Raw genomic sequence first — 23852 nt, forward strand, 5'->3', positions numbered from 1 at the left:
GGAAATTCTTCTCTGGTCACTCCTGATAGGGTGCAGCCCCGAGCATGCCCACAGTCGTCTGGAGTACCAGGGATGAGTGTGATTTTACTTTTAAGCCTGGTTTCCTAGAAGTTGCCCCTGGTCAGAGTAGCTTATTGTTCAGTCACTGTTGGTCAGAGGTGGGGTTTAAGCCCCTTGAGTCCTGAGGGGCCCTGTGTTAATGGACCTGCATGTGGCTTGGGGAGTGTTTTCAAGTCTGACACATGCCCTGCTCTGATTGCCCCTGCGTGGGTGCAGCCAGGCACGTGTGCAGAGCCTTCCAGATCTCTAGAGTTAAGTGTGCTTCCACATTGGCTTTCTCTTTCCCTGGTTCTCTATTAACTTTATAGCTGCTCTGCCATGTTGCTTGTATCATGGAGCTACCAGCCTCTTAGGTGCTCTACATCCAGATCTCTGTTGTTTCCCACAAGATTTTTAGGCAGAGTTCTCCAGGCTCTGTTCCAATAAAGTCAGTGACTCAAGCAGAGCTCTACAACTCTTTGTCCTTATGGGTTGCCTTTCCTCCTGGGCAGAGGCCCTGTGCCACTGCATCAGAGCTGGGGGTGGGGCCCCACTTTTTGTGGAGTGACTCCATGCTCTGTGGGTAGGCAGGGGGCAGGGGATGGAAGCCACTGATCTTCTTGGTTTGTTCGTTCTCATGTAGAACCCCGTTCTTCAAACTGTCTTGGGGGAGAGGTAGAGTGATGGAGCCTCAGTAGTCTCAGCCCGCCATTCTTACAATAGAATTTCTGCAACAGAGGACTAGGGCAGTGAGAAGACCCAACAGTCTGCCTCTCCCAGGCGCAACTGTAGCTACAGACTGGGAGCTGGGAGGAATCTTCTTGTTGAGAATAGAGCTCTCAGCTAAAGCTTCCATAACAAGGAGCTGGGGGAGAAGGGCTGAGGGAATAACGAGTCATGGCTCAAATGCCACAGACTCTCTGCTTTCTTCCTGAGATTTAGGTTTTCTTGTATAATACTTCTCCATTTGCTCTTTGCCCTTAGAACAATTTCCAGGGTTTTAAATGATTGCGTTGTGTTTTTATTTTTACTTATTTTTATTTTTTTGAGGAAGATTAGCTCTCAGCTAACATCCGCTGCCAATCCTCCTCTTGTCTTTTTTTGCTGAGGAAGATTGGCCCTGAGTTAACATCCACACCTATCTTCCTCTATTTTATATGTGAGATGCCTGCCACAGCATGGTTTGATAAGCGGTACATAGGTCCACGCCTGGGATCCAAACCCATGAACTCTGGGCCACCGAAGCAGAGCACACGAACTTAACCGCTGCACCACCAGGCTGGCCCCTTGTGTTGTGTTTTGTTTTATACTTTTTATCAGTTAAGTTGTTTTGCTGGGGAGAGGGTCCACCTCACTCCTTACTCTGCCATTCTGGAAGTCTCACCCTCTAAGTACTGTATTTAGAACAGTGCCCATCATGATAAGGGCTCAACAAATGATAAGTGTGTTACGTCTTGTTTCTCTCCATTTATCCTTCCAGATTCAGTGTTGTCCACCTCCTCAGTGAAGCCTTCTTTAGGTGACAGCCAGCCTGCCTCTGAAGCCGGTACCATGTATTATGTGCTGCTTTGCCCACTTACTTACCTTCTATGCATGGGTGCTGCCTCCTTGGCTGGGCCATGAGATGCTCTTCTGCTTTTTTATATTCCCAACACATATGACGCTCTGTAGATATCTGTTAAGTGATATGAAACACAGAGCAGTATTACTAATAAAGGAATAGTTTGTTCCTGACAACAATGTAAATAATCCCATTGACACTTCCACTCAATAGGTTTTTTTTTTTTAAATAACAGTTTTATCATAATTCACGTACCATACAATTCACCCATTTAAAGTATCCAAGTCTAACAGGAACAAGACAAGGGTGCTCACTCTCATCACTCTTATTCAATATGGTACTAAAGGTTTTGGCCAGAGCAATTAGGCAAGAAAAAGAAATAAAAGGAATCCAAATAGGCACTGAAGAAGTGAAACTCTCAGTGTTTGCAGATGACATGATTTTATATATCAAAAACCCTAAAGAATCTATCAGAAAACTATTAGAAATAATCAACAACTACAGCAAAATTGCAGGGTACAAAGTCTGCTTACAAAAATCAGTATCAGGGCTGGCCCCGTGGCCGAGTGGCTAAGTTCGTGTGCTCCACTGCAGGCGGCCCAGTGTTTTGTTCATTCGAATCCTGGGTGCAGACATGGCACTGCTCATCAAACCACACTGAGGCAGCATCCCACATGCCACAACTAGAAGGACCCACAACAAAGAAGGTACAACTATGTACCGGGGGGCTTTGGGGCAAAAAAGAAAAAAAATAAAATCTTTAAAAAAAAAAATCAGTAGCATTTCTATACTCTAATAATGGACTAAGAACACAATCCCATTTACAATCCCAACAAAAAGAATAAAATATCTAGGAATAAATTTAACCAAGGAGGTGAAAGACCTATACAAAGATACCTATAAGACATTACTGAAAGAAATTGATAATGACATAAAGAAATGGAAAGACATTCCATGCACATCGATTGGAAGAATAAACATAGTTAAAATGTCCCTACTACCTAAAGCAATCTACAGATTCAACACAATCCCAATCAGAATCCCAATGACATTCTTCACAGAAATAGAACAAAGAAACTTAAAATTCATATGGGGCAACCAAAGACCCCAAATAGCCAAAGCAATCCTGAGAAAGAAGAACAAAGCTGGTGGCCTCACAATCCCTGACTTCAAAATATATTACAAAGCTATAGTAATCAAAACAGCATGGTACTGGTGCAAAAACAGGCACACGGATCAATGGAACAGAATTGAAAGCCCAGAAATAAAACCGCACAGCTATGGACAGCTAATCTTCAATAAAGGAGCCAGGAACATACAATGGAGAAAGGAAAGTCTCTTCAGTAAATGGTGCTGGGAAAACTGGACAGCCACATGCAAAAGAATGCAAGTAGACCATTATCTTTCCCCATGCACAAAAATAGACTCAAAATGGACCAAAGACTTGAAGGTAAGACCTGAAACCATAAAACTTCTGGAAGAAAATATAGGCAGTACACTCTTTTGACATCAGACTTAAAAGGATCTTTTCAAATACCATGTCTACTCAGACAAGGGAAACAAAAGAAAAAACAAATAAGTGGGACTTCATCAGACTAAAGAGCTTCTGGAAGGCAAAGGAAACCAAGATCAAAATGAAAAAACAGCCCACCAACTGAGAGAAAATATTTGCAAATCATATATCCGATAAGGGGTTAATCTCCATAATATATAAAGAACTCACACAAATAAACTGCAAAAAAACAAACAACACAATCAAAAAGTGGGCAGAGGATACGAACAGACATTTTTCCAAAGAAGATATACAGATGGCCAATAGGCACGTGAAAAGATGCTCAACATCACTAATCATCAGGGAAATGCAAATCAAAACTACACTTAGATATCATCTTACGTCCATTAGAATGGCTATAATCACCAAGACAAAAAACAAAAAATATTGGAGAGGTTGTGGAGAAAAGGGAACCCTCATCCACTGCTGGTGAGAAGGCAAACTGGTGCAGCCACAGTGGAAAACAGCATAGAGATTTCTCAAAAAATTAAAAATAGAAATACCAATGACCTAGCTATCCCACTACTGGGTATTTACCCAAAGAACTTAAAATCAACAATTCAAAGAGACTTGTGCACCCTTATGTTCATTGGTGTTTATTTCACTTATTGAATAATATTTCACTGTATGGATATACCACACTTTGCTTATCCATTCATCAGTTGATGGACACTTGAGTTGTTTCCACCTTTTGGCTATTTTGAATAATGCTGCTCTGAACATCCATGTACAAGTGTTTGTGTGGGCATGTTTTCATTTCTCTTGGGGATATACCTAGGAGTAGAATTACTGGGTCATATGGTAACTCTATGTTCAAACTTTTAAGGAAGTGCCAGATTGTTTTCCAAAGCAACTATACCATCATACATTCTCACCAGCAGTATATGAAAGTTCCAATTTCTATATATCCTCACCAACACTTGTTATTATTTGTCTTTTTGATATAGCTATCCTAGTGAGTATTAAGTGGTATCTCATTGTGATTTGGGTTTGTATTTCCGTGATGGCTAGTGATGTTGAGCATCTTTTCATGGCTTATTGGCTATTTGTATGTCTTCCTTGGAGAAATATCTATTCAACTCTTTTGCCCATTTTTAAATTGAGTTATTTGTCTTTTTTTTTTTTTGGATTGGCACTTGAGCTAACATCTGTTGCCAATCTTCTTTTATTCTTTTCCTTCTTCTTCTTCTCCCCAAACCCCTCCCAGTACATAGTTGTATATTCTAGTTCTAGGTCCTTTTGGTTGTGCTATGTGGGATGCCACCTCAGCATGGCCTGATGAGCGGTACTAGGTCTGTGCCCAGGATCCAAACCAGCAAAACCCTGGGCCACCAAAGTGGAGCACGCGAGCTGACCAGTCAGCCGTGGGGCCAGCCCAAGTTATTTGTCGTTTTATTACTTAATTGTAAGAGTACTTTAGATATTCTAGATACAAGTCCCTTATCACGTATATGATTTGCAAAAAAATTCTCTCCCGTTCTGTGGGTTATCTTTTCGCTTTCTTGATGTCTTTTGAAGCACAAAAGTTTTTAATTTTGATGATGTCCAACTTAGCTATTTTTTCTTTCCGTTGCTTGTTGCTATTGTTCATCCTTAAAAGTTATAGACATGAAAATTGTGCAGAGAAAGAAAGATGCTTATAATGAATGTGCCAATTTGTTGACATATGACATCTACCCGATTCAAGTGAATTTTAGCAGAAAGGGAATTTATTGGTCATGAACTCTGAGAAAGTTTGAACAACTAAACCATAGGAAGGTCAAGGTCGTGGATCAGGCTTAGAAAGAGCTGGATCCAGAATCTCTAATAACACCAGGACTCTCTTTGCAGCTCTCCTATCACTTACTTTAGTTACATGGCCAGAAACACCATCCCTGGCAGCTCCCGGGGATTGTACAATTTTGACACCAGGGAGGGGTTGCTAACTTGGTCCATGTGTCCACATTCCTAATAGGAGCAAATCTACTGCTTGCTCCTAGCCCCTCACAGCACATGCCAACCCCCCTCCCAAGCCACACCCCTTATATGAAAAGTTATTTTCTAGAAAGATGTGTAAGACTTAACAGTGGTCACCGGGGATGAGGGTGGAGGGAGAGACTGTTACTTTTTACTTTACACTTTTTATCACGTGTATTGAATTACTTTTATTTTTTAAAATTTAAAACAAAGCAAACCTTTAATGTTTAGAAGTATATAGGAGAAAAGATGGGAAAGGAATCATCCAAATGCTAGCAGGCGACGGATGCATTAAGAGGATGCAGTCATATATGATGTTCTTTTTTCAACTTTTTCCCAAATCTTTTCGTAATGTAATTATATAATTTTATTCCACAGATAATCTTTTAAAAAACAGAACCATAGAAAAGCCGAAGAAACTCTTCAGAGATGCTTTTGTAAAGGAAAAACTAACTAAATAAATAAAAACATAATCACCTCCTGAATTAATCATTTTGGGAAAAATCTTGATTTTCCTATCTCAGTTTTGCATAAAGCAGAGCTGACCCAGAATCCCTCTGCCCTTTTGGTGCTAGCCGTCGTAACTTTGCTGGCAAGTGTGTGAGTCGGAGAACTGAGCCAGAACCTCTTCTGTAGCCCACCTGAGCCCAAGTCTGGTTCTGGAGTAATAACCTAGGAAACAGTGGTGAGGTTTTAGAAGCCTAGAGATGATGATAAAGCTCCTTTACTGTAAGCGAAGTGGGGTTAGGAACAAAGTCCGCTTGGCTGCTCCAGATTTGTTGCTGGACAAGCTCCACCTGGATCCGCCCAGCTGCAAGAATTTGCTCAGCCACAGACACAGCTGCAGGGAAGACCTTGGAATGCACTTTGCTGGGTTGTAGATTTGTTTCGGCCTCAGCCCTAGCCTTCCTCCTTCTCCTTTCTTTTCAGGACTATCTCCTTTTATATGGTCCCCAGTCTTTACGAGGTTAATCATTGCCCTTTACATTGGGCTTCTCCTCTCCTGAGGGCTTGCCATGGCTTTTACTGTGTTGTCCACCAAATCAACATCAGGGAGCAGAAAGGACAAGATGACTGGACAGAAGATGACTGAAGTGACCACATTTCTAACCAGCAAGCTTAGACTAGGACCCAGCAGAGCTAGGCAGGATGAATCAGGGACTGAAAGAGAACTGGCTCTTTCCCTTCTCTCCAGCTCCAAGACTCAGCCCCCGGCTGTGGGGGTGGGAAAGAGACAGTGGATGGGGTAGTATTGGTTTTCCAATGGGACTCTTGTTATTTTGAAATTCCAAACTTAAGAGAGACTTTAACTTTCCTTATACTATCTGTTTATTCATGTCATTACTTTAGCATGGCCATCATATTTTATACATCAGTGCAAATTCCTTCTTAGTTTGCATGTTAACACCAGTACAGGCCAGCAAAACCAGAGCATCCAATCGATCACTTTAGTATATCCTAGAGCTATCTGACCCCTCTCCTCAAAGAATCAAGCTGACTTTCAATTTGGGGGAACTGGGTTGGTTCCTGTTCACAGGGACATTCTCAACCTTGTCGTTGGGAGTGGGGTGGAACGAGGTGAGTGGCAGAGAGTACTGGCCTGGGACCAAAATTCAGAGTGGGAAAATTACTGGAATAGAAAGTTGCTCCTTTGTAATGTAGATCTGGAAGCTCCTGAGACTCAGCTGGCCTCCTGGTATTAATTCAAGTTTGGTTTTACTTAATGGAATTGTGGTCCCTTTCTCTCATCCTGTTTAAGCTCAGGCCATGATGTCCTAGGGCTGGGGGTTGGGCTGCAGGAGACTCTATAAGGGATGTAGGAACGGTGTGTGGAGGGGCGGGACGGGGCAGGCAAATCTAAGGAGTTCTCAGAGGGTGCCAAGATTTCACATCCCAGCATCAGGCTGTACAGCCCATAGAGAGCCAGGGGCATCTGAGGCTGGGCCAGGATTTAAGGAGGAAAAGAGAGATCCAAGAATCAACAAAATACCATTGTGAAATGCAGGGAGGCTCGCAAATGCAATGTGGCAGATTTTTTTCTGCGTGTTAAAATTGCAGGTCTGATTATGAATAAGAAGGCACTGTTGGCTCAGGGGAAGGCCCGACTGGCCAGGCTGCCCTCCAATAGCTCTGACCTCACCAGTACTCAGCCTCCTCTCAGTGTTCGGAGGAACCAAAATGGCCCTTCCTTAAGGACAAAAATATCTCCCATCTTAGGTCTGATGCTGGACCCTGAAACACATTTGTTCCTTTGATGTGAGTGTTTCTGCCAAACTGGATCCAATTTCCCTGTTAAAATGCAAATACACACTCAGAGCAGTGGCAGGGGGGATGAGCAAGTAATAAGCTTTAGCAGCTATCAGCACTTTAGCATGAATTACCTTAGGAGCAAAGAAAAATTTCCTAAAGAAGACAAGATACATAATGGGATGGTGAGGGGTTCTGTTGTTGAGTGGTGGTGGTAGTTGGTTGTCTTGATTTTTCTTTTTTTAATTCAGGGTTTGGGGAGAGTGCAGGTTGAGGTGGGGGAGGGGACAGGTTTGGCTCAGAACCAAAGCAGGCCTGAGTAAGGTACGACGCGGTCTATCATAGTCCTTGCTCTCAAAGGATACATAATTCAGGCACTAGTGAGGCAAGATAAACCACTGACATCCTAGTTTCTCAAAGTAGTCATTGGAAATGGAAGGAAGAGCTAGGATATACTGCAGATTGTAGTCCTATGGAAGGGGCTCCTGGGGTTGGGGAATCTTTTCACCTCTCCACTGGGCAGAAAGCTCTTGCTGGAGGAAAGGGTTGTAAAGAGAAGGTTGAACTCAGCAAGAAAAATGTCTTGGGGCCAGTCTCTGCATTGCTAAGTAGGACCTACTACCCTGGCTGCCAAGCCCTACATAGGCCACGTCTCCAGGGAAATACCAGGGTTCCACTTCCCTTCCGTTCCAAGAAGCAATCTGACATCTGCTTGTGCTTTATCCCACAGGCCACAAGAGGCCCGCACTTTGTGAGTGGTCAGGCACTTACCCTTCATTTAACCACCTAAGCACCACCGACCAACCGCCACTGTCAGAGGTGGTCCTTGGAATCTCTGGGGAATTAGCCATCCTCAGCTCTATGTCCCACTGTGTTATGGCTCCTGGCACCCTGGACAGGGGCTCTCCTCTGCATACCCCAAATAGCAGCTGGGCTTGTTAAACTGTGCCAACTTGCTTATAAATCAATTCCTTCAGGCTGTATAAAGTCATAAAACCTCAGAGCTTTAAAGGCCTTCAGAAAATATCAAGGCCAACCTCTCTAGGAAGCCTCAATGCCACCATTTTACAAAGGAAGACACGAAGCACAGAGAGGTTAGGGGCTTGTCCAAATCACACAGCTCCTTAGTGCCAGGTTTGGAACTAGAACCCAAGTTTCAGCTCCCACTTAATGTTCTTTCCTCTAGAATCTAGCCTCTGCCCCCTTATTATTTTTGGCATAAGAGAGAAGAATTATATTTGTGGCTCTAGGAAAGCTTTGCTTTTGGATTGAATTCTGATTTTCTCCTCTCAAAGCTCATTGAAAGCCACATAAAAAATTTCTCTGCTGGATTTGAGGTTTTGAAAAAATGAATCTGAGGGGAAAAAATGGCAAATCTGGTATCCTAATGAGATAATGAATGCACAAATACTTTGAAAGAGGTACAGCACTTCAGTACTTTTCAAATATAAAGTATTATTATGCTCTTGAAAGAAATGCATAGGCCTTACCAGTGTGGGGGTGGGGATGGAAGCCTGCTAGAGATGGTGAATCACAGACTGTGGGAAAGAGGGTTTTCTCTAGAAAGCTGACTCATTTCTCGGTTATCCCAAGATCAGAGAGCCAAATTTCTTGGGGTTATTTCCCTCCTTAGCAAGGAGCTGGCGGTGGGTCCTTTCTGGGGTCTAGCACTGCAGGAAGAGCTGCCCACAGTATAGGGGTGAGTCATCTGCCTCAGAACTACCCAGGCCAACTGTGGTTACCGGAGTTAACTGTGGTTGGCTATCGGCATAACCAGCCTTTGGGATCCACCTTTAAAAGAGCCCCTCCATACTTCTCTCTGCTGGAGATGCTAAAAGGAGGTCATCAGGCAATCTCCAGAGGTAAAGAAGTCAATGGCTGAGTATAAAAACAGGCATCCTAGATATGGTTACATCATGGTGCTCTGGCATATGGGATGAATTCCTGAGAAAAGATGAACCTTATTAAGGAACACAGCACACAACTGGGTTTAATGGTGTGCCAGTCAGTACTTGTCCTAGTACATTTGGCTGCTATAACAAAATACCATAGACTGGGTAGCTTACAAACCTCACAAATTTATTTCTCATAAGGAAAGTCCAAGATGAAGGCGCCCGGCAGATTCGATGTCTGTTGAGAATCTGCTTTCTGGTTCCTAGCTGGCTGTCTTCTTGCTGTGTCCTCATATGGCAGAAGAGACAAGGGAGCTCTCTGGGGTCTAATCCTATTCATGAGGGCTCCACTCACATGACCTAATTACTTCTCAAAGGCCTCACCTAATACCATCACATTGGGCATCAGGTTTCAACATATGAATTTGGGGGGACACAAATATTCGGTCTATAGGAATACTTTTTCAGTTGTAAGGTGACTGAAAATCCATTTCAATCTGAATTAGGCAAAACAAACGAATTTGTTGACTCACATGACTGAAAAGTCTAAGAATAGGGCTGATTTGGGGATCTTAGGTCTCAAACAATGTCATCAGGACTTAGTTTCACTCCATCTCTCAGCTCTGTCTACCCTCAGTGTTTACTTCGATCCAAGTGGTGGCCCTCAGTGGCAGCAGGTCATCTGTAATGCTAGGGGTCCCAGCAAAAGAAAGAGGGAATCTTTTTCAGTAAGGTTCCTTTTCCCCACCATACTCCAGGACTCATTCTGATTGAGCCAACTTGGATCACATATCCATCCCAGTGTTCTGTTGGCCAGAACAGAGGCACATGCTCCAACTCTGGGGCCCAAGAGAAAACTCTCCCTTATAAACTTAGCCTGAGAGGGAAGGTAGGGTAGTTTCCCAAAGGAAATCTAGAATGCTGGGACAAGCTCGGGGAATGGATGCTGGGTTTGGAAAAATAACGAACAGGGAATCAGTTTTACTCCTTTAAGCGTTTGAAACAGTTTCTCCCTCAAATCAGAGTGACTGAATTTCATACTCATGAGATTCTGTCTGAGTTCTATCATCTTTGATTTCTGGCTGGCTTGAAGGGAGGGTATACAGAATAAATGTTTTGTAAATGTGTGACTTTCACAGTATGGAGTGTTGATATTGGACTGGGTATCCCTCCCAAGAATATTTGCATTTTAATAAGCTATTCAATACCTTAATCTAAAATGAGATTAGATTATGATCGGATTAGAGAATGATGGGAATTTCAGGCAAGATGGTAAAGGTGAGAGGTAGAGAAAGAGAAGCTTTTATAGAGCCCCTCAAATGACACAAAAATGGACAGTGCTCTACCCCTATGTGAGTGTAAGGCTGCTCCTGGTAGGAAATGTTCCCAACTCCCTTGTTTGCAGTCCACAGCCCCAGTCCCGGTTCCACAGAATCATTATACTTCTCCTGAGGTCACCACTGGGTTGACCACTTCCCTCACTGACAAGTTCCTAGTCTACAAAGGTCAACCTTCCTCTGGACGTGTTGCTTATATTCCCCTGATCCCCACCCTCTCTATCTACAGCTGCTGTTCTGACCTCTCACACATGCTCGCTCCAGTTCCAGATATCCTACAGACAGAACATCTCCAAGGCATCTGGGGCCCCAGATTCCAAGCCTTATTTGTTTCCCACCCACACAACCTGAACTCTGCTGCCTGTATTCTGAAACCCTCCTCAGTCAGCCCCCAACTTATTTCTTGCTCCTCCTCAATACAATCTGTTCTGGTTTTCAAGGTCCTGCTGTTCCTCTGGCTCTTCCTCCCCGCAGAAGGCACTCACAGACTCTCCTCTTCACCTTTGCGCATGATGCTCCTCCCTGCTGCCTCGCTAATTTCTATATCGTCTATCTCCTCCACCCACTGTGATCTAGGGGGATTACACTGCTGGTGGAAGTTGAGTACAACTGGAATTTTTCACTGGATTCTGACAAACTTCAGTGCTTTTGACTTCTTGAGTGAGTACGCAAGAACCTGAAACTCCCCCACTCATTTCCTGCTTTGTAGTATTTCTGCTTAAAAAAGAACTCCAAAATTTCCCAGGGCCTTTCGCCAATTCACATGTTCGTCGGGATCATCTTGTTACCATTCCTACAACGTATTAGATTTTTAGATTCCCCGGTAACATGTTCCTGTCCTGTAGACAACCCCCAATTTAAAGCAATGAGTCCAATTTTAATCTGTAGAAAATACAATAATTACACTAAAAAGTGTCTAAAAAGCCTGGAAATAAAGGGAAAATTATATTTATTTGTGAAATAAACCTTTTTCCACAATAACAAATATATCCATTGCTTCAAATTTAGAGATATTTCACTGAAGAGAGGTCTTGGGATTTAAAAAAAAAACAAAACAGGGGCCAGCCCCGTGGCTGAGTGGTTAAGTTCACGCGCTTTGCGGTGGCCCAGGGTTTCACTGGTTTGGATCCTGGGTGCGGACGTGGCACTGCTCATCAAGCCATGCTAAGGTGGCATCCCACATGGCACAACTAGAAGGACCCACAACTGAAAAAAAAAAAGTGCAACTATGTACCAGGGGAATTTGGGGAGAAAAAGGAAAAATAAAACAACAACAAAAAAACCTAAACAAAGAAAACCCCCGTACATATTATCTGAAAAGCTAAATAACACATGATTTGAAAATTATTTTATCCTGGGGTTGGCCCAGTGCTACAGTGGTTAAGTGCGCATGTTCCGCTCTGGCGGCCCTGGGGTTCGCTGGTTCAGATCTCGGCTGCGGACATGGCACCACTTGGCAAGCCATGCTGTGGTAGGTATCCCACATATAAAGTAGAGGAAGATGGGCACAGATGTTAGCTCAGGGCCAGTCTTCCTCAGCAAAAAGAGGAGGATTGGCAGCAGTTAGCTCAGGGCTATTCTTCCTCAAAAAATAAAAAAAAAAGAATAAAAAAATTATTTTTATCCTGTTTCCTAACTTTGCAGACACTCTGTACTTAGAACAGTGACTGGCACTTAGTAAGCACTGTTACAAATATTATTTTCTTCTGACTGGTTAAGTCCCATTACCTTCACAGGGAAGGTCCTCTCCTCGTGCTTAACTCTTGTCTAGTTCAACATCCTTACTTGGGAAACTCTTAAAGTAGCATGTCTCCAAAGAGCTTGATCTGCCTACACTACTCCTTGCTGTTCCTGGTGAAGTGATATGCATAGAAAGAATATTATAGACACGGCCAAAAAGAGTAAGTAAGCAAGTGATACTGGAAACCACTGATTTTATAAATAACCAGGAAAGTTAATTATAGAAGATGAATCAAGACCCTAAATTAATGCTGACCACTTTTTTTTTCAATAATTTATTTTTTGCCTGGGTAATACATTCACAGGGTTCATAGTCAAAAGATGCAAAACGATGTGCAGTGAAAACTCTCCCTTCCACCCCTGCCCTCCAGCCACATGTTTCTTCTGGGCTGGGGGATGGTGTTGACCCGTTGCTTGTGTCACCTTCCAGAGACAGTCTGTGTGTATTCAAGTCCACAGTGCTTCATTCCAAATCCCTGGGGACAAATGTGTTTCAGAATCTAGAACTTTTCAGATTTTAGGCTGTAATAATGTCTGTATAACACGTATTCCATAATACCCCAGGCTATGTCCAGGTCGACCAGTCAACCCAATTTACCCCAGACTGTCCCAGTTTTAGCCTTGTAAATCTCATATCCCAGGAATCCCCTCAGTCCCAGGCAAACGAGGCCAATCTAACCACTTTTTAATTTAACCAAATTTTTATGAATGGCTTCTTTGCTTTTGCTGCTTCTTAATGTCAGTTCAAGATTGTTTTAAGGTCACTGCATTCTTCCTTTTCCTTTGGTTTTCAGACTTGACCTCTCTTTCAAACCACTAGGCAAAACATACTCTGACAAACGTATCAAATTCCACATCAAAGTGGACCCTTACAAGGGGCCCAGCCAGTGGCACAGCAGTTAAGTTCGCACGTTCAGCTTTGGCGGCCCGGGATTTGCCGGTTCGGATCCCGGGTGCAGACGTGGCACTGCTTGACAAGCCATGCTGTGGTAGGCGTCCCACATACGAAGTAGAGGAAGATGGGCACAGATGTGAGCTCAGGGCCAGTCTTCCTCGCAAAAAAAAAAAGAGGAGGATTGACAGCAGATGTTAGCTCAGGGTTAATCTTCCTCAAAAAAAAAAGTGGACACTTACAGATAAGTTTGGCACTCACTAAGCATTAACCTCAAATTAACCAGTAAAATGAGCAGGATTATCAGGGGACAGTTCAAAAGGCAATTACAGAATTCTTTCTTTTGTTCTTTAAAAATTCCAGATATCCTCCATAATGTTGTATAGGTCTCTGGAAAACATTAAATATCAGACGTTTTATGTAAAATATGTTTTTTGCATGCGCATGCATGTGCCCAGAGAAAATTCTGGAAAGCAGTGGGCTTACAGATGATTTTTACTTTCTCCTTTTTTATTATGTATATTTTTTTATAATGAATGTATTCTACTTATATAGCAGTTTGAGGTTCTTTTTTTCTTTTTAAAGCGGTGCTGGTATGATGTTTCCAGATAGTTCAAGAATTATCTTGATTCTTTTCAAATTTATTTTCTGTCTTCATTGATAAGGCAGAGCTCAATTTCTGTTTTGAATCTGAATAGTTTAGCTAAGCTCCAGCTAGGTTATGTGTTCCTTAATTTACACATAAGCCCATGTTATTTGTACCCCAGCACTTACCACAATGCCTGACATATAATGGCGGCCCACAGCACGTTTGCTATACTGTATTTGAACACTCCTACAAGCATAATTTCCTTCAGGATACTAGTATCCAAATTCTGTTCATGGATTAAATAGTTTAAAGCTATTGTCATCCGTTTTCATTCATGGTGAGTGCCCACAAAAAGTACCACAGAGAACAGTATCCTACTACAAATACATCACCTTGAGAAGGTGAGTCACAGCTCTTCTTTAATTAAGGTGACATAAAATCTAAGACTAATAGTGGTCAAAATTGCCAGTGGTAATGTCTACCCTAGCAATTGCTGTCACAAATACGTGGGTTTTATAATAGAAAGAATATAGTCTGTGAAACCCAATTTTTATTCAACCCTTCTTTCAAAAAGGGACAAATTCCATCTGTTTTTTGTAATGAAGTTGTATCTTTAAAGAACTGATCATACCTGAAATGTAAAATTCAATTATACTTCAATATTTTTATTTATTTTTCCATGTCATTCTGATAAGAATTTGCAACAGACTCCCCTTGTCTGAAGAACTCATAATGGCCTTCCCCTGGCAAGGGACTGCAGGTCCTCCTAAGGACCCATACCCACTACTTCTCATTGCCCCTAGACCTAGATAAGGTAAGTGACAGCACAACCCACAAGATGAAGTACAGAGTATAACCTGTGAAGAGATGAGATACCTCCTGAAGGATTGCATTATTTTACCAATTTACATCAACTAATTCCCAGACGGGAACAAGTTCACAGACCCAGAGCCCCTTGCATGAATTTACCAATTTATGTCAACCTGGGGAATATGAGTAGGAATGAATCCTAAGAGTATGAGGTGAGGGTGAAAGAAATATAAAGTTAGACTAGGCCAAATTTATCAATATGGGCTCACTAAGTAGAGATGCTGATTTAATATGTTAGCTCAAGTTGCTGGAAATGGCTCTTGTAGTTTGCTTACTTAACTGAAATCTGGACCCAAAGGTGGCCTAGACTGAATGGATTTTTTTTAGTGCACGATAGAGCAGGGTTTCTCAACCTTGGCAGCATTAACGTTTGGGGCTGAGTAATTCTTTGTTGAGGGAAGCTGCCCTGTGCATCGCAGGATGTTGTAGCAGCAGAGCCGAGACTAAGGTGAGGTGAGCGAGGCAACGAGTTTTGTGCCCTGGGAGCCTCACTCAGCTCATCCTAGTCCTGGCCCTGTTTAGCAGAATCCCTGGCCCCTAACCACTAAATACCAGGAGCAGCCTCCTAGTTGTGACAACCAAAAATGTCTCCAGACATTGCCAAATGTCTCGTGGGGGCAAAATCGCCCCAGTTGAGAACCACTGCTATAGAGGAAAGTTTCCAAAGGCTTAGGGGTATTGGAACACTAAAGTAGATTTATCATGTAAGATGTGCTCACCCACCCTTTACCGTGTCCCCCAGGACAGTGAGAAAGATATTTGTAAGGAGAGCTCCAGCTTCCTTAAAGAACTCTGTGGTGGCTATTCTCTGCAGGCCAGGAATGACAGCGAGAACTGCTATCACTAAACTGGGTTCCCTGAATTCAGGGAGGATGATGGGATTCCAGGGTGGCAAGGACCAAGGGGTGGTACTTAATTGGCAAAGATAATGTGCTGTGGGTATTGCCATGGACAGCAGAACCAAAGTAATAATCCGAATTGAGAATAGAGAATCTCAGCCCTTCAACCAATTCCAAGACTGGAACAAGTTCAGAGACCCAGAGCCCCTTTCATGAAGAGGAATCCAGGTCCCCTTGAAGAAGGAAGCTGCTACACAGTCAAAAATTTATACTGTAAATCGTCTTCTAATTAATTATGGAAGCCTTCTCTAATAGGAACTGCAGCCATTTTCTTGGATGGCTATGCCTTGGGAAAGGAGAAATAATCATTTTAGGGAAAACTGGACATTGGCTCTGAACTGATAGTAATTCCTAAACACCCAAAATGCCAGTGTGGTCCACTAGTCAGAATAGGGGTTTATGGTTGTCAGGTGATAGTGGAGTTCTGCTCTTGGTTTATCTCACAGGGGGCCGAGCGGGTTCCCACAATCACCCTCTGGTTAATTTTCCCAATTGTGTAATGTAAAATTAGCACAGGCAGGAATCCCCATGTTGGTTTCTTAATACATAGAGTGAGGGCTGTTATGGTAGGAAAGGCCAAGTGGAGACCTTTAGAACTGCCTCTACCTGCCAATATAGGAAACTCAAAGCAATCCCATATTCCTGAGATTATGCCACTATCAAAGACTTGAGCAATGCACCAGTGATGATTCCTAACACATCCCCATTCAATTTGTTTGTTTGGCCTATGAAGACAAGAGAATCTTGGAGAGCGAAAGCAATTTAACGTAAACTTAATCATGTGGTGACTTTCGTTGTAGCTGCTGTTCCAGCTGTGGTTTCTTTGCTGGAGCAAGTCAACGTATCCCCTGGCACTTGGTAGACAGCTGTTGACCTGGCAAATGCTTTGTCCTCTATACTGTTAGTAAAGGCCGTGAGAAGCAATGTGCTGCCAGCCAGTGGGACCAGTATACACCTTCAGTGTCCTACCTCAGGGCTATATCAATCCTCCAGCACTATGTCATGATCTAGTCTTCAGGGAGCTTGATCAACTTTTCATTCCACAGAACATTGTGCTGGTCCATCACATTGATGATATCATATTGATTGGACCCAGTGAGCAGGAAGTAGCAACTCTGTAGACACATTGGCAATACACATGTGCCAGAGGGTTGGAAATACATCCCACAAAAATTCAGGAGCCTCCCACCTTAGTAAAATTTCTAGGGGTCCAGTGGTTAGGGGCATTTGAGATAACACTTTCAAGATAATGAACAGGTTGTTCCACCTTGGCCCTCCTACCTCTAAGAAAAAGACATAATGCCTAGTGGACCTAGTGGACTCCATTTGGGAGTGCTGCTCTGGCCTATTTATTGAGTAACCTAGAAAGCTGCCAGTTTTGAGTGGGGCTCAGGACAAGAGAAGGCTCTGCAATAGGTCCAGGCTGCCATGCAAGCTGCTCTGCTACTTGTCATAAGACCTAGCAAATATGATGGTGTTTGATGTGTCTGTGGCAGATAGAAATTCTGCATGAAGCCTTTGGCAGACCCCTCTAGGTGCATCACAGCATAGACACTTAGGATTTTGGATCAAAGCTGTGCTGTCCTCTGCACATAACTGCTCTCCTTTTAAGAAATAGCTCTGACTTGCCACTGGGCCTTAGTAAAGGTTGAATGCTTGATCATGGTCCACCTGATCTGTCCTGAGCTGTCCATTTATTGCATCCTATAGTTTTCTATTGTATGAACAAGGATTATTTGACTGAAAGAAAGAGAAACTACCTTAAACTAACTTAAAGGGAAATCAATCAAAAAAGCAAAGTAACTGCTAGGACCCAAGGGCAAGTAGACAACAGGGCCTGAGGAGGGGTAATCCAGCAAGTGGTGCGACTCCTCTCTCCAACCATCTCTCTTGTCTGGGTGGCTGGTTCATTCACCCACTGAAGATCAATTCTTTGTGCTGTCTGGTGTGTCCCTCAGCTACTGAGTTTATCTGTTAGAGGTTTAGCCATGCAAAGAGAGAGTAATTCTGTTTTGAGAGGGAAGGAATTGATTGACCCGGCTTAGAGGTCAGGACATATCTGGGTGGTGTGGATGGTGGATGGGCAGGATCACATCATACAACTTGGACACCAGCTCTATGGATGAGTTGGAGCACTTAAGGGTAACTGGGGACAGGGTAGATGGTCCAAAACTTCCATTAGAGTTACGTACGTGATTCCCTAGCTAGACCAAGAGCTCCTCAAGGGCAGTGATAGTGGCTCATTCATCTTCAAATGCCTTTGCCAAGAAATAGATATTTATTGAATGAACTTATAACCAATTCTGTTGACCTTAATTCACACGTTAGGCTCACACAAATATCCAGGTTAATACACACAGACGTATTCTGATAGACACCATAACATACAATAAACACTTTGTGGCAGACATTGTTCTTGTCTTCTACCCAAATCGTTCTCCTCTTCTTTCCTGAAAATAGAGCTCCATTTTTTTTTCCTCTCAGAGAAGTAGTACATTTAGTTAATACTACTTTACTACTCTCCCAGACCCTTTACAGCTAAGGGGGCAATGTGACCCCGTTCTGGCCAATGAGATATTAGCAAAAGTTGCTGGTAGAGCATCTGTGAACACTTTGTGAAAGGGACAAATGTGTCTGGTTTGCACCTTAATTTGAATATAATCAAGGAGAGTCCAACGTCCTTCTGGAAGGAGGACAAGCTGTCAAGCTTCAATAAGAGTTCACAATTTCCTATGTGGTTTTCAGTAAATGTTCTGCTTTCTTTATTGTTTATTTTAACTAAATTTGCTAACTGCCAAACATATTCCCATTTCATCCAGGTAGTTGTACTCAGTATCATATTTCAATTGTCTAACAAATTTGAAATGAACACAATCCAATATAATTCTGATCTAATAGTTCCTTCATTTAGGCTTTCTTGAGTTATTAATTCTTTTTAAGCTCAGAATAATCTTATTCAATTTTGTCTTTCTTATTGTACTGAAAGTTTTTCTTATATGAAAAAATATAGGTAGACACAATTTTTAAAACCCCAAATCTTGAATTCAAGTATGATCAGAGGTCATTTATTACATAACAACAGATATTTGAACAATATTAGACCCACTAAACTATTCCTGAACCTATCTTTTGGAAGTTCGTTTCTCAAAGCATCCTCAGCTTACTCCTGACTCCTCATCTTTGCTTACAATATTTCCCCATCTAGTTTAGCCAAGCCCCACATCCGCTATGAAGCCTTCTTCAATTGGTCCAACTCATTCAGCTAACTGTCTTCTCAAAATTTTTATTCTACTCACCACCATTACCAATCAATTTTCTAAATCTTCCCAAAGGAGATTTTAGTATGTTAGTCTCCAGTGAAAAATCCTTCAATAGCACCATGTTTTCAACAATGAATACATTCTGAGCATCCTGCAAGTTACACTCTGCTGGGTGCCAGGGATACACGGATGAATAAAATACAGCCACTGTCCTACAGGCGTTTCATTCACAGGCGTGATGGGCTATTCACACCTGGGGCTCACTAGAATTCTCAAGTGATCTACAGCGTGAACTGGAAAAAACTTCAAGGCCATCTGTGATCTGTCTCCAATTTATTTTGCTGACTTTAACCCTCATTATTTCCTTTCCTTTGATTCAAATAAACTGGGCTCTTTGCCACTCCCCAAACACATGTACCTTTCTGTCTCTCTTACATTTTCTCACTTTTGTCTCTGTTCCTGAAATGACCTCCTCACTTCTCTACCCATGTCAATTCTGATATTCCTTAAAGACACAGATTTCAATGCCACCTTCTTCATGAAATGTTATGATTGCTTGTGAAGTTCCAATTAAGTAAAGTTTCTCAAAAAGAACTTCATAGGCCAGCCCCATGGCCGAGTGGTTAAGTTCATGTGCTCCTCTTCGGTGGCCCGGGGTTTCGCCAGTTCAGATCCTGGGCGCAGACATGGCACTGCTCATCAGGTCATGCTGAGGTGGTATCCCACATAGCACAACCAGAGGCATTCACAACTAGAATATACAACTATGTACTGGGGGTCTTTGGGAAGAAGAAGAAGAAGAAGAAGAAGAAGAAGAAGAAGAAGAAGAAGAAGAAGAAGAAGAAGAAAAAGGTGCCAATCTTAAAAAAAAAAAAGGGGGCCGGCCTGGTGGCACAGCAGTTAAGTGTGCACATTCTGCTTCAGTGGCCCAGGGTTCACTGGTTGGGATCCCAGGTGCGGACATAGCACTGCTTGGCACGCCATGCTGTGGTAGGCATCCCACATATAAAGTAGAGGAAGATGGGTAAGGATGTTAGCTCAGGGCCAGTCTTCCTCAGCAAAAGGAGGAGGATTGGCAGCAGATGTTAGCTCAGGGATAATTTTCCTAAAAAAAAAGAACCCCACATAACATCAAATGCAATGACTCGTTCTTGGTTAAATCCTGGTTTGAACAAACCAGCTCAAAGAGATTATCCGGGGTAATTTAGGGAAATTAAGTATGAACGAATACAAAAGGATATTATTATTGTTAAATTTATCAGGAAGTATAATGTTCTTGTAGTTATGTAAAAAAAGTCATTATTTTTATATATGAAAACTGAATTAATTGGAGTGGCTGTAGCTTAAAAATGAATGAGCATGGCAAAATGTGAAAATTTGGTAATGGGAATACAGATGTTTTTAGGTTATTCTTTCTACTTTTCGGTGTATTTGAAAATGCTTCTAATCAAAAATGAAAACAACAACCCCAAACATTTTTTGCTTAAAAAAATAAAACATGTTCACTAAAGAAAATTTGGAAAAGAAGAAAAGTAACACAAATAAAATGCAAATATTACCCTACCATGCAGAGATAATCATTATTTATATTATGATGCATTTCCTTCTATACACTTACATATATAATTCTTTCTATTTTACAAAACTGTGATTACTCTGGACATATAGTTTTGTATTGATCTCAGATTTTAAAATAGCATATACAAAAGGTAGAAAGACGAGCACATAAATAAAAGAGAATGATGTATTTGGCAGGTATGTTATATATCAATAAAAAGTTAAAATACAAAAAAAAATTTTTAAACACTAAACAGAGGTTTGCAGACAAACTTTCTAATTCTCCTAGACTCACATACCAGCAGTTGATTCTTTTACAATCCTAGATGCCACACATGAGCTTTTCAATCGTGCATTTCAAACCATCCCAGAATCACTTACTTGCCTCCTTGCAGTTCCTAGCATTGGTAGTTCTCACGGTGCGCTCTCCAGGCTACCACGTATGTTTCTGAAGAAATTTTTAAAGAGGCTAATTGAGATCGCAGTTCTCAGGCACTCCCGCTGGGCTAGCACTTCTGCTAAACCATCCTGCCTCTGGTCTCCTGCCCTGCTCTACCTGAAACTCCTCCTTCCGAAAGCTCCAATCCACACCTTCTCTCCTCCTCGTCACTGTCCCTTTCTTCACACACCTTCGTGCCAAAGTTAGCTCCAGCCACATGACTTTCTTTTTTTTTTTTTGCTTTACAGAACATCATTCAAATGTTTTAATTATTTTCGTAATCCCATATAATGATATTAAATATAATTTTTAAGTTAGAAATTGCTGCACACCCTGCTACATTAATGCAACTGATCTTACTTTTACATTTTCTTCGGTTTGTTTCTGTTGATATTTACACATATTTCATACTGTGAATATGCTGTGTAGAATTTTTCACTCACATTGTTAAAATTTTATATGTGATTACATAATCTTAGTGATTTCTATTTTAAAGGGCCACATCATATATTCCAAAGGATTAAAATGCCTTCCAAGGACCTAAAATAAATCAAAACCATTTCCTGGTTATTGGATACTTTATATACTTTATTCTACAATCTGCTTGTTGTTTTTTTTTAAGATTGGCACCTGAGCTAACAACTGTTGCCAATTTCCTTTTTTTTCTTTCCTGCTTTTTCTCCCCAGATCCCCTCAGTACATAGTTGCGTATTTTTAGTTGCAGGTCCTTGTAGTTGTGGCATGTGGGACGCCGCCTCAACATGGCCTCACGAGTGGTGCCATGTCCACACCCAGCATCCAAACCAGCGAAACCCTGGGCCGCCACAGTGGAGCACGAACTTAACCACTCGGCCACGGGGCCGGCCCCCACAATCTGCTTTTTGAACTTTTTATGTCGTGGAACTTTTCTCAAGTTAGTACCTATATTTTCTACATTATTTTAAATGGTTACATAGCAGTCCATACTAAGGATATATCTTTTTTTAATTTAATGCTTTGCATAGTTAATACACTCCATGCTTCAAAAATTAGAAAAAATAAAATGACACACTGTGAAAAGTCTCTCTCCTCGTTTCTTAATTCTCACCCCCGCTCCAGGATGTAACCTCCTTTCTTAGTATCTTTTGTGTCTTTCCAGAGTTTATTTAGGTAGGTGCAAGCAAATACAAATGTCACTTTTTATTTTTGTCTTTCTTTTTTTTAACCAGAATGCGATATATTATGTACACTGTTCCTCACTTTGCTTTTTTCACTTAATAATTTATCTTGAAGATTGTTCCAACTCAGTACATGGAGGGTTTCCTCATTTTTTGTCCTACAGCTGCATGACTTCCTACTGTTTGGGCACCATCCTTGACTTCCACGTGATGGACACTGCGGTCATCCCATTGATTCCTGATCCCATGTCTACTCCCAAACCTTGTCCCATCCATTATCCACCTCAATCCCTTTTTACCGGCTTGTTATACCTACAAACACGTCAGGTCTCTTCTACGCTAAAAGAGAACTTTCCCTTCATTCTAAGGTCCCTCGAAGCTCCCATGACCTTCAAACTTCTAGATAGAGGTGTCCACAGTCTTCAGCCAGAGCTTCCATTTCACCCCCCATTCCCCCCTTGACTCCTTGCCTTCCTCTTCCTGTCTGTACTAAACCGATCTCTGGATGGTCATCTAATAGAAGCATTTAACAGCTTGGGCTTTTTCTCAGTCCTCACTCCTCTGACATCTGAAAATGGGTACCCACCCTTTGCTTACCCATTCATTCCTCAACGTCTTGTAAAATGGCTTCTGCCCACCCACCCCCTTCATAGTAAAACTGATCTCCAAATGCTCAACTAACCTGTTAATGGCCAGTCTCCCAGTAACCTGGTCTTGGGTCACTGCCTCACTCCCCACCCCTGGTGCTCCTGTCACCCTACCCCTCCACCCCCAAGCTAGCCCTAGTGAGTCTATCTTCCCAGTGGCTTCACTCCTAACCTTTCGTATCAATTCTATTCCTTACCTCTAAATCAGATCCTGGTTTCTAATTATCTAGATTATTAACAGTGGTCTCCTAACAAACCTTCCTCTCTGCAGCCTCTTTCCCAGTCTAACCGAAAAAAAGCAGGTTTTACATCATTCCCTTCTTCAAAACTCTTATTTCCAAATCAGTTGAGCACTAACTCCGCAATTTGATATGCAAGTCCTTCCACGATTTTAACTCAGTTCGACTTGTATTGGTATCAATCAATCTTCCACTGCTATACTAAGAATACCTTGTATACCGGGCAAACCAGTCTGAGTATTTCTCACTAAACACACAGTGTGCTTTTGCATCTCCAGGCTTTGGATCACCCTTTTTGTCCACTGGATCACCCTTCCCCTCCATCTCTGCTATTCCAAATCTCATCCTCTCCTAACTTGACCTGCCATGACATCTTCACTTAGCCTCCACCAAATGTGTGGTAGTTATTTGTGCACTTATATCTCCCTACTGGATTCCAAATTCCGTTAAAACAAAATACTGCAATTAGTGAGCCCTTCTATGGGCCAACCTCTGCTAAGTGATTTGCATGCATTATCTCATTTAATCCGCTCATCAGTGTTGTCAGGCCAGGACTCTCTCCAATTAACATAAAGAAACTGAGGCTCAGGGAGATTAAGTAGCTTGCCCAGGTCATGCAGCTGATGAGGGTGCAATCAGGTTCCTCCCTGATGCTCATTGTCTTAGTCCATTCAGGCTGCCATAACAAGAATACCATAAACTGGGTGGCTTATAAACAACAGAAATTTATTTCACACAGCTCTGGAGGCTGGGAAGTCCAAGACCAAGGCACCCACAGATTCGGCGTCTGGTGAGAGCCCACTTTCTGGTTCATAGACAGCTGTCTTTCTGCTGTGTCCTCACATGGAAGAAGGGGCTAGGGAGCTCTCTGGGGTCTCTTTTAGAAGGACACTAATCCCACTCATGAGGGCCCCATTCTCATGACCTAAGCACCTCCCCAAAGCCCCATCTCATAATACCACCCCCTTGGGGGATTTCA

The 23852-nt window shown here is 42.2% G+C and overlaps 1 long non-coding RNA gene across 1 annotated transcript in view; it reads right to left on the reverse strand.

The window, feature by feature from the left end:
- Positions 1–20912, reverse strand: part of LOC139083066 (uncharacterized) — a 51354-nt gene extending 30442 nt beyond the window's left edge. The window contains exons 1-2 of the long non-coding RNA XR_011539571.1: positions 20773–20912; positions 1624–1714 (exon numbers count right to left, since the gene is read on the reverse strand). This is a non-coding gene — a long non-coding RNA (uncharacterized lncRNA). The remainder of the gene's footprint in view (positions 1–1623; positions 1715–20772) is intronic.
- Positions 20913–23852: the final 2940 nt, after the last annotated feature.

The sequence above is a fragment of the Equus przewalskii genome, chromosome 4, assembly GCF_037783145.1.
Source record: "Equus przewalskii isolate Varuska chromosome 4, EquPr2, whole genome shotgun sequence".
Taxonomy (NCBI): Eukaryota; Metazoa; Chordata; class Mammalia; order Perissodactyla; family Equidae; genus Equus; species Equus przewalskii.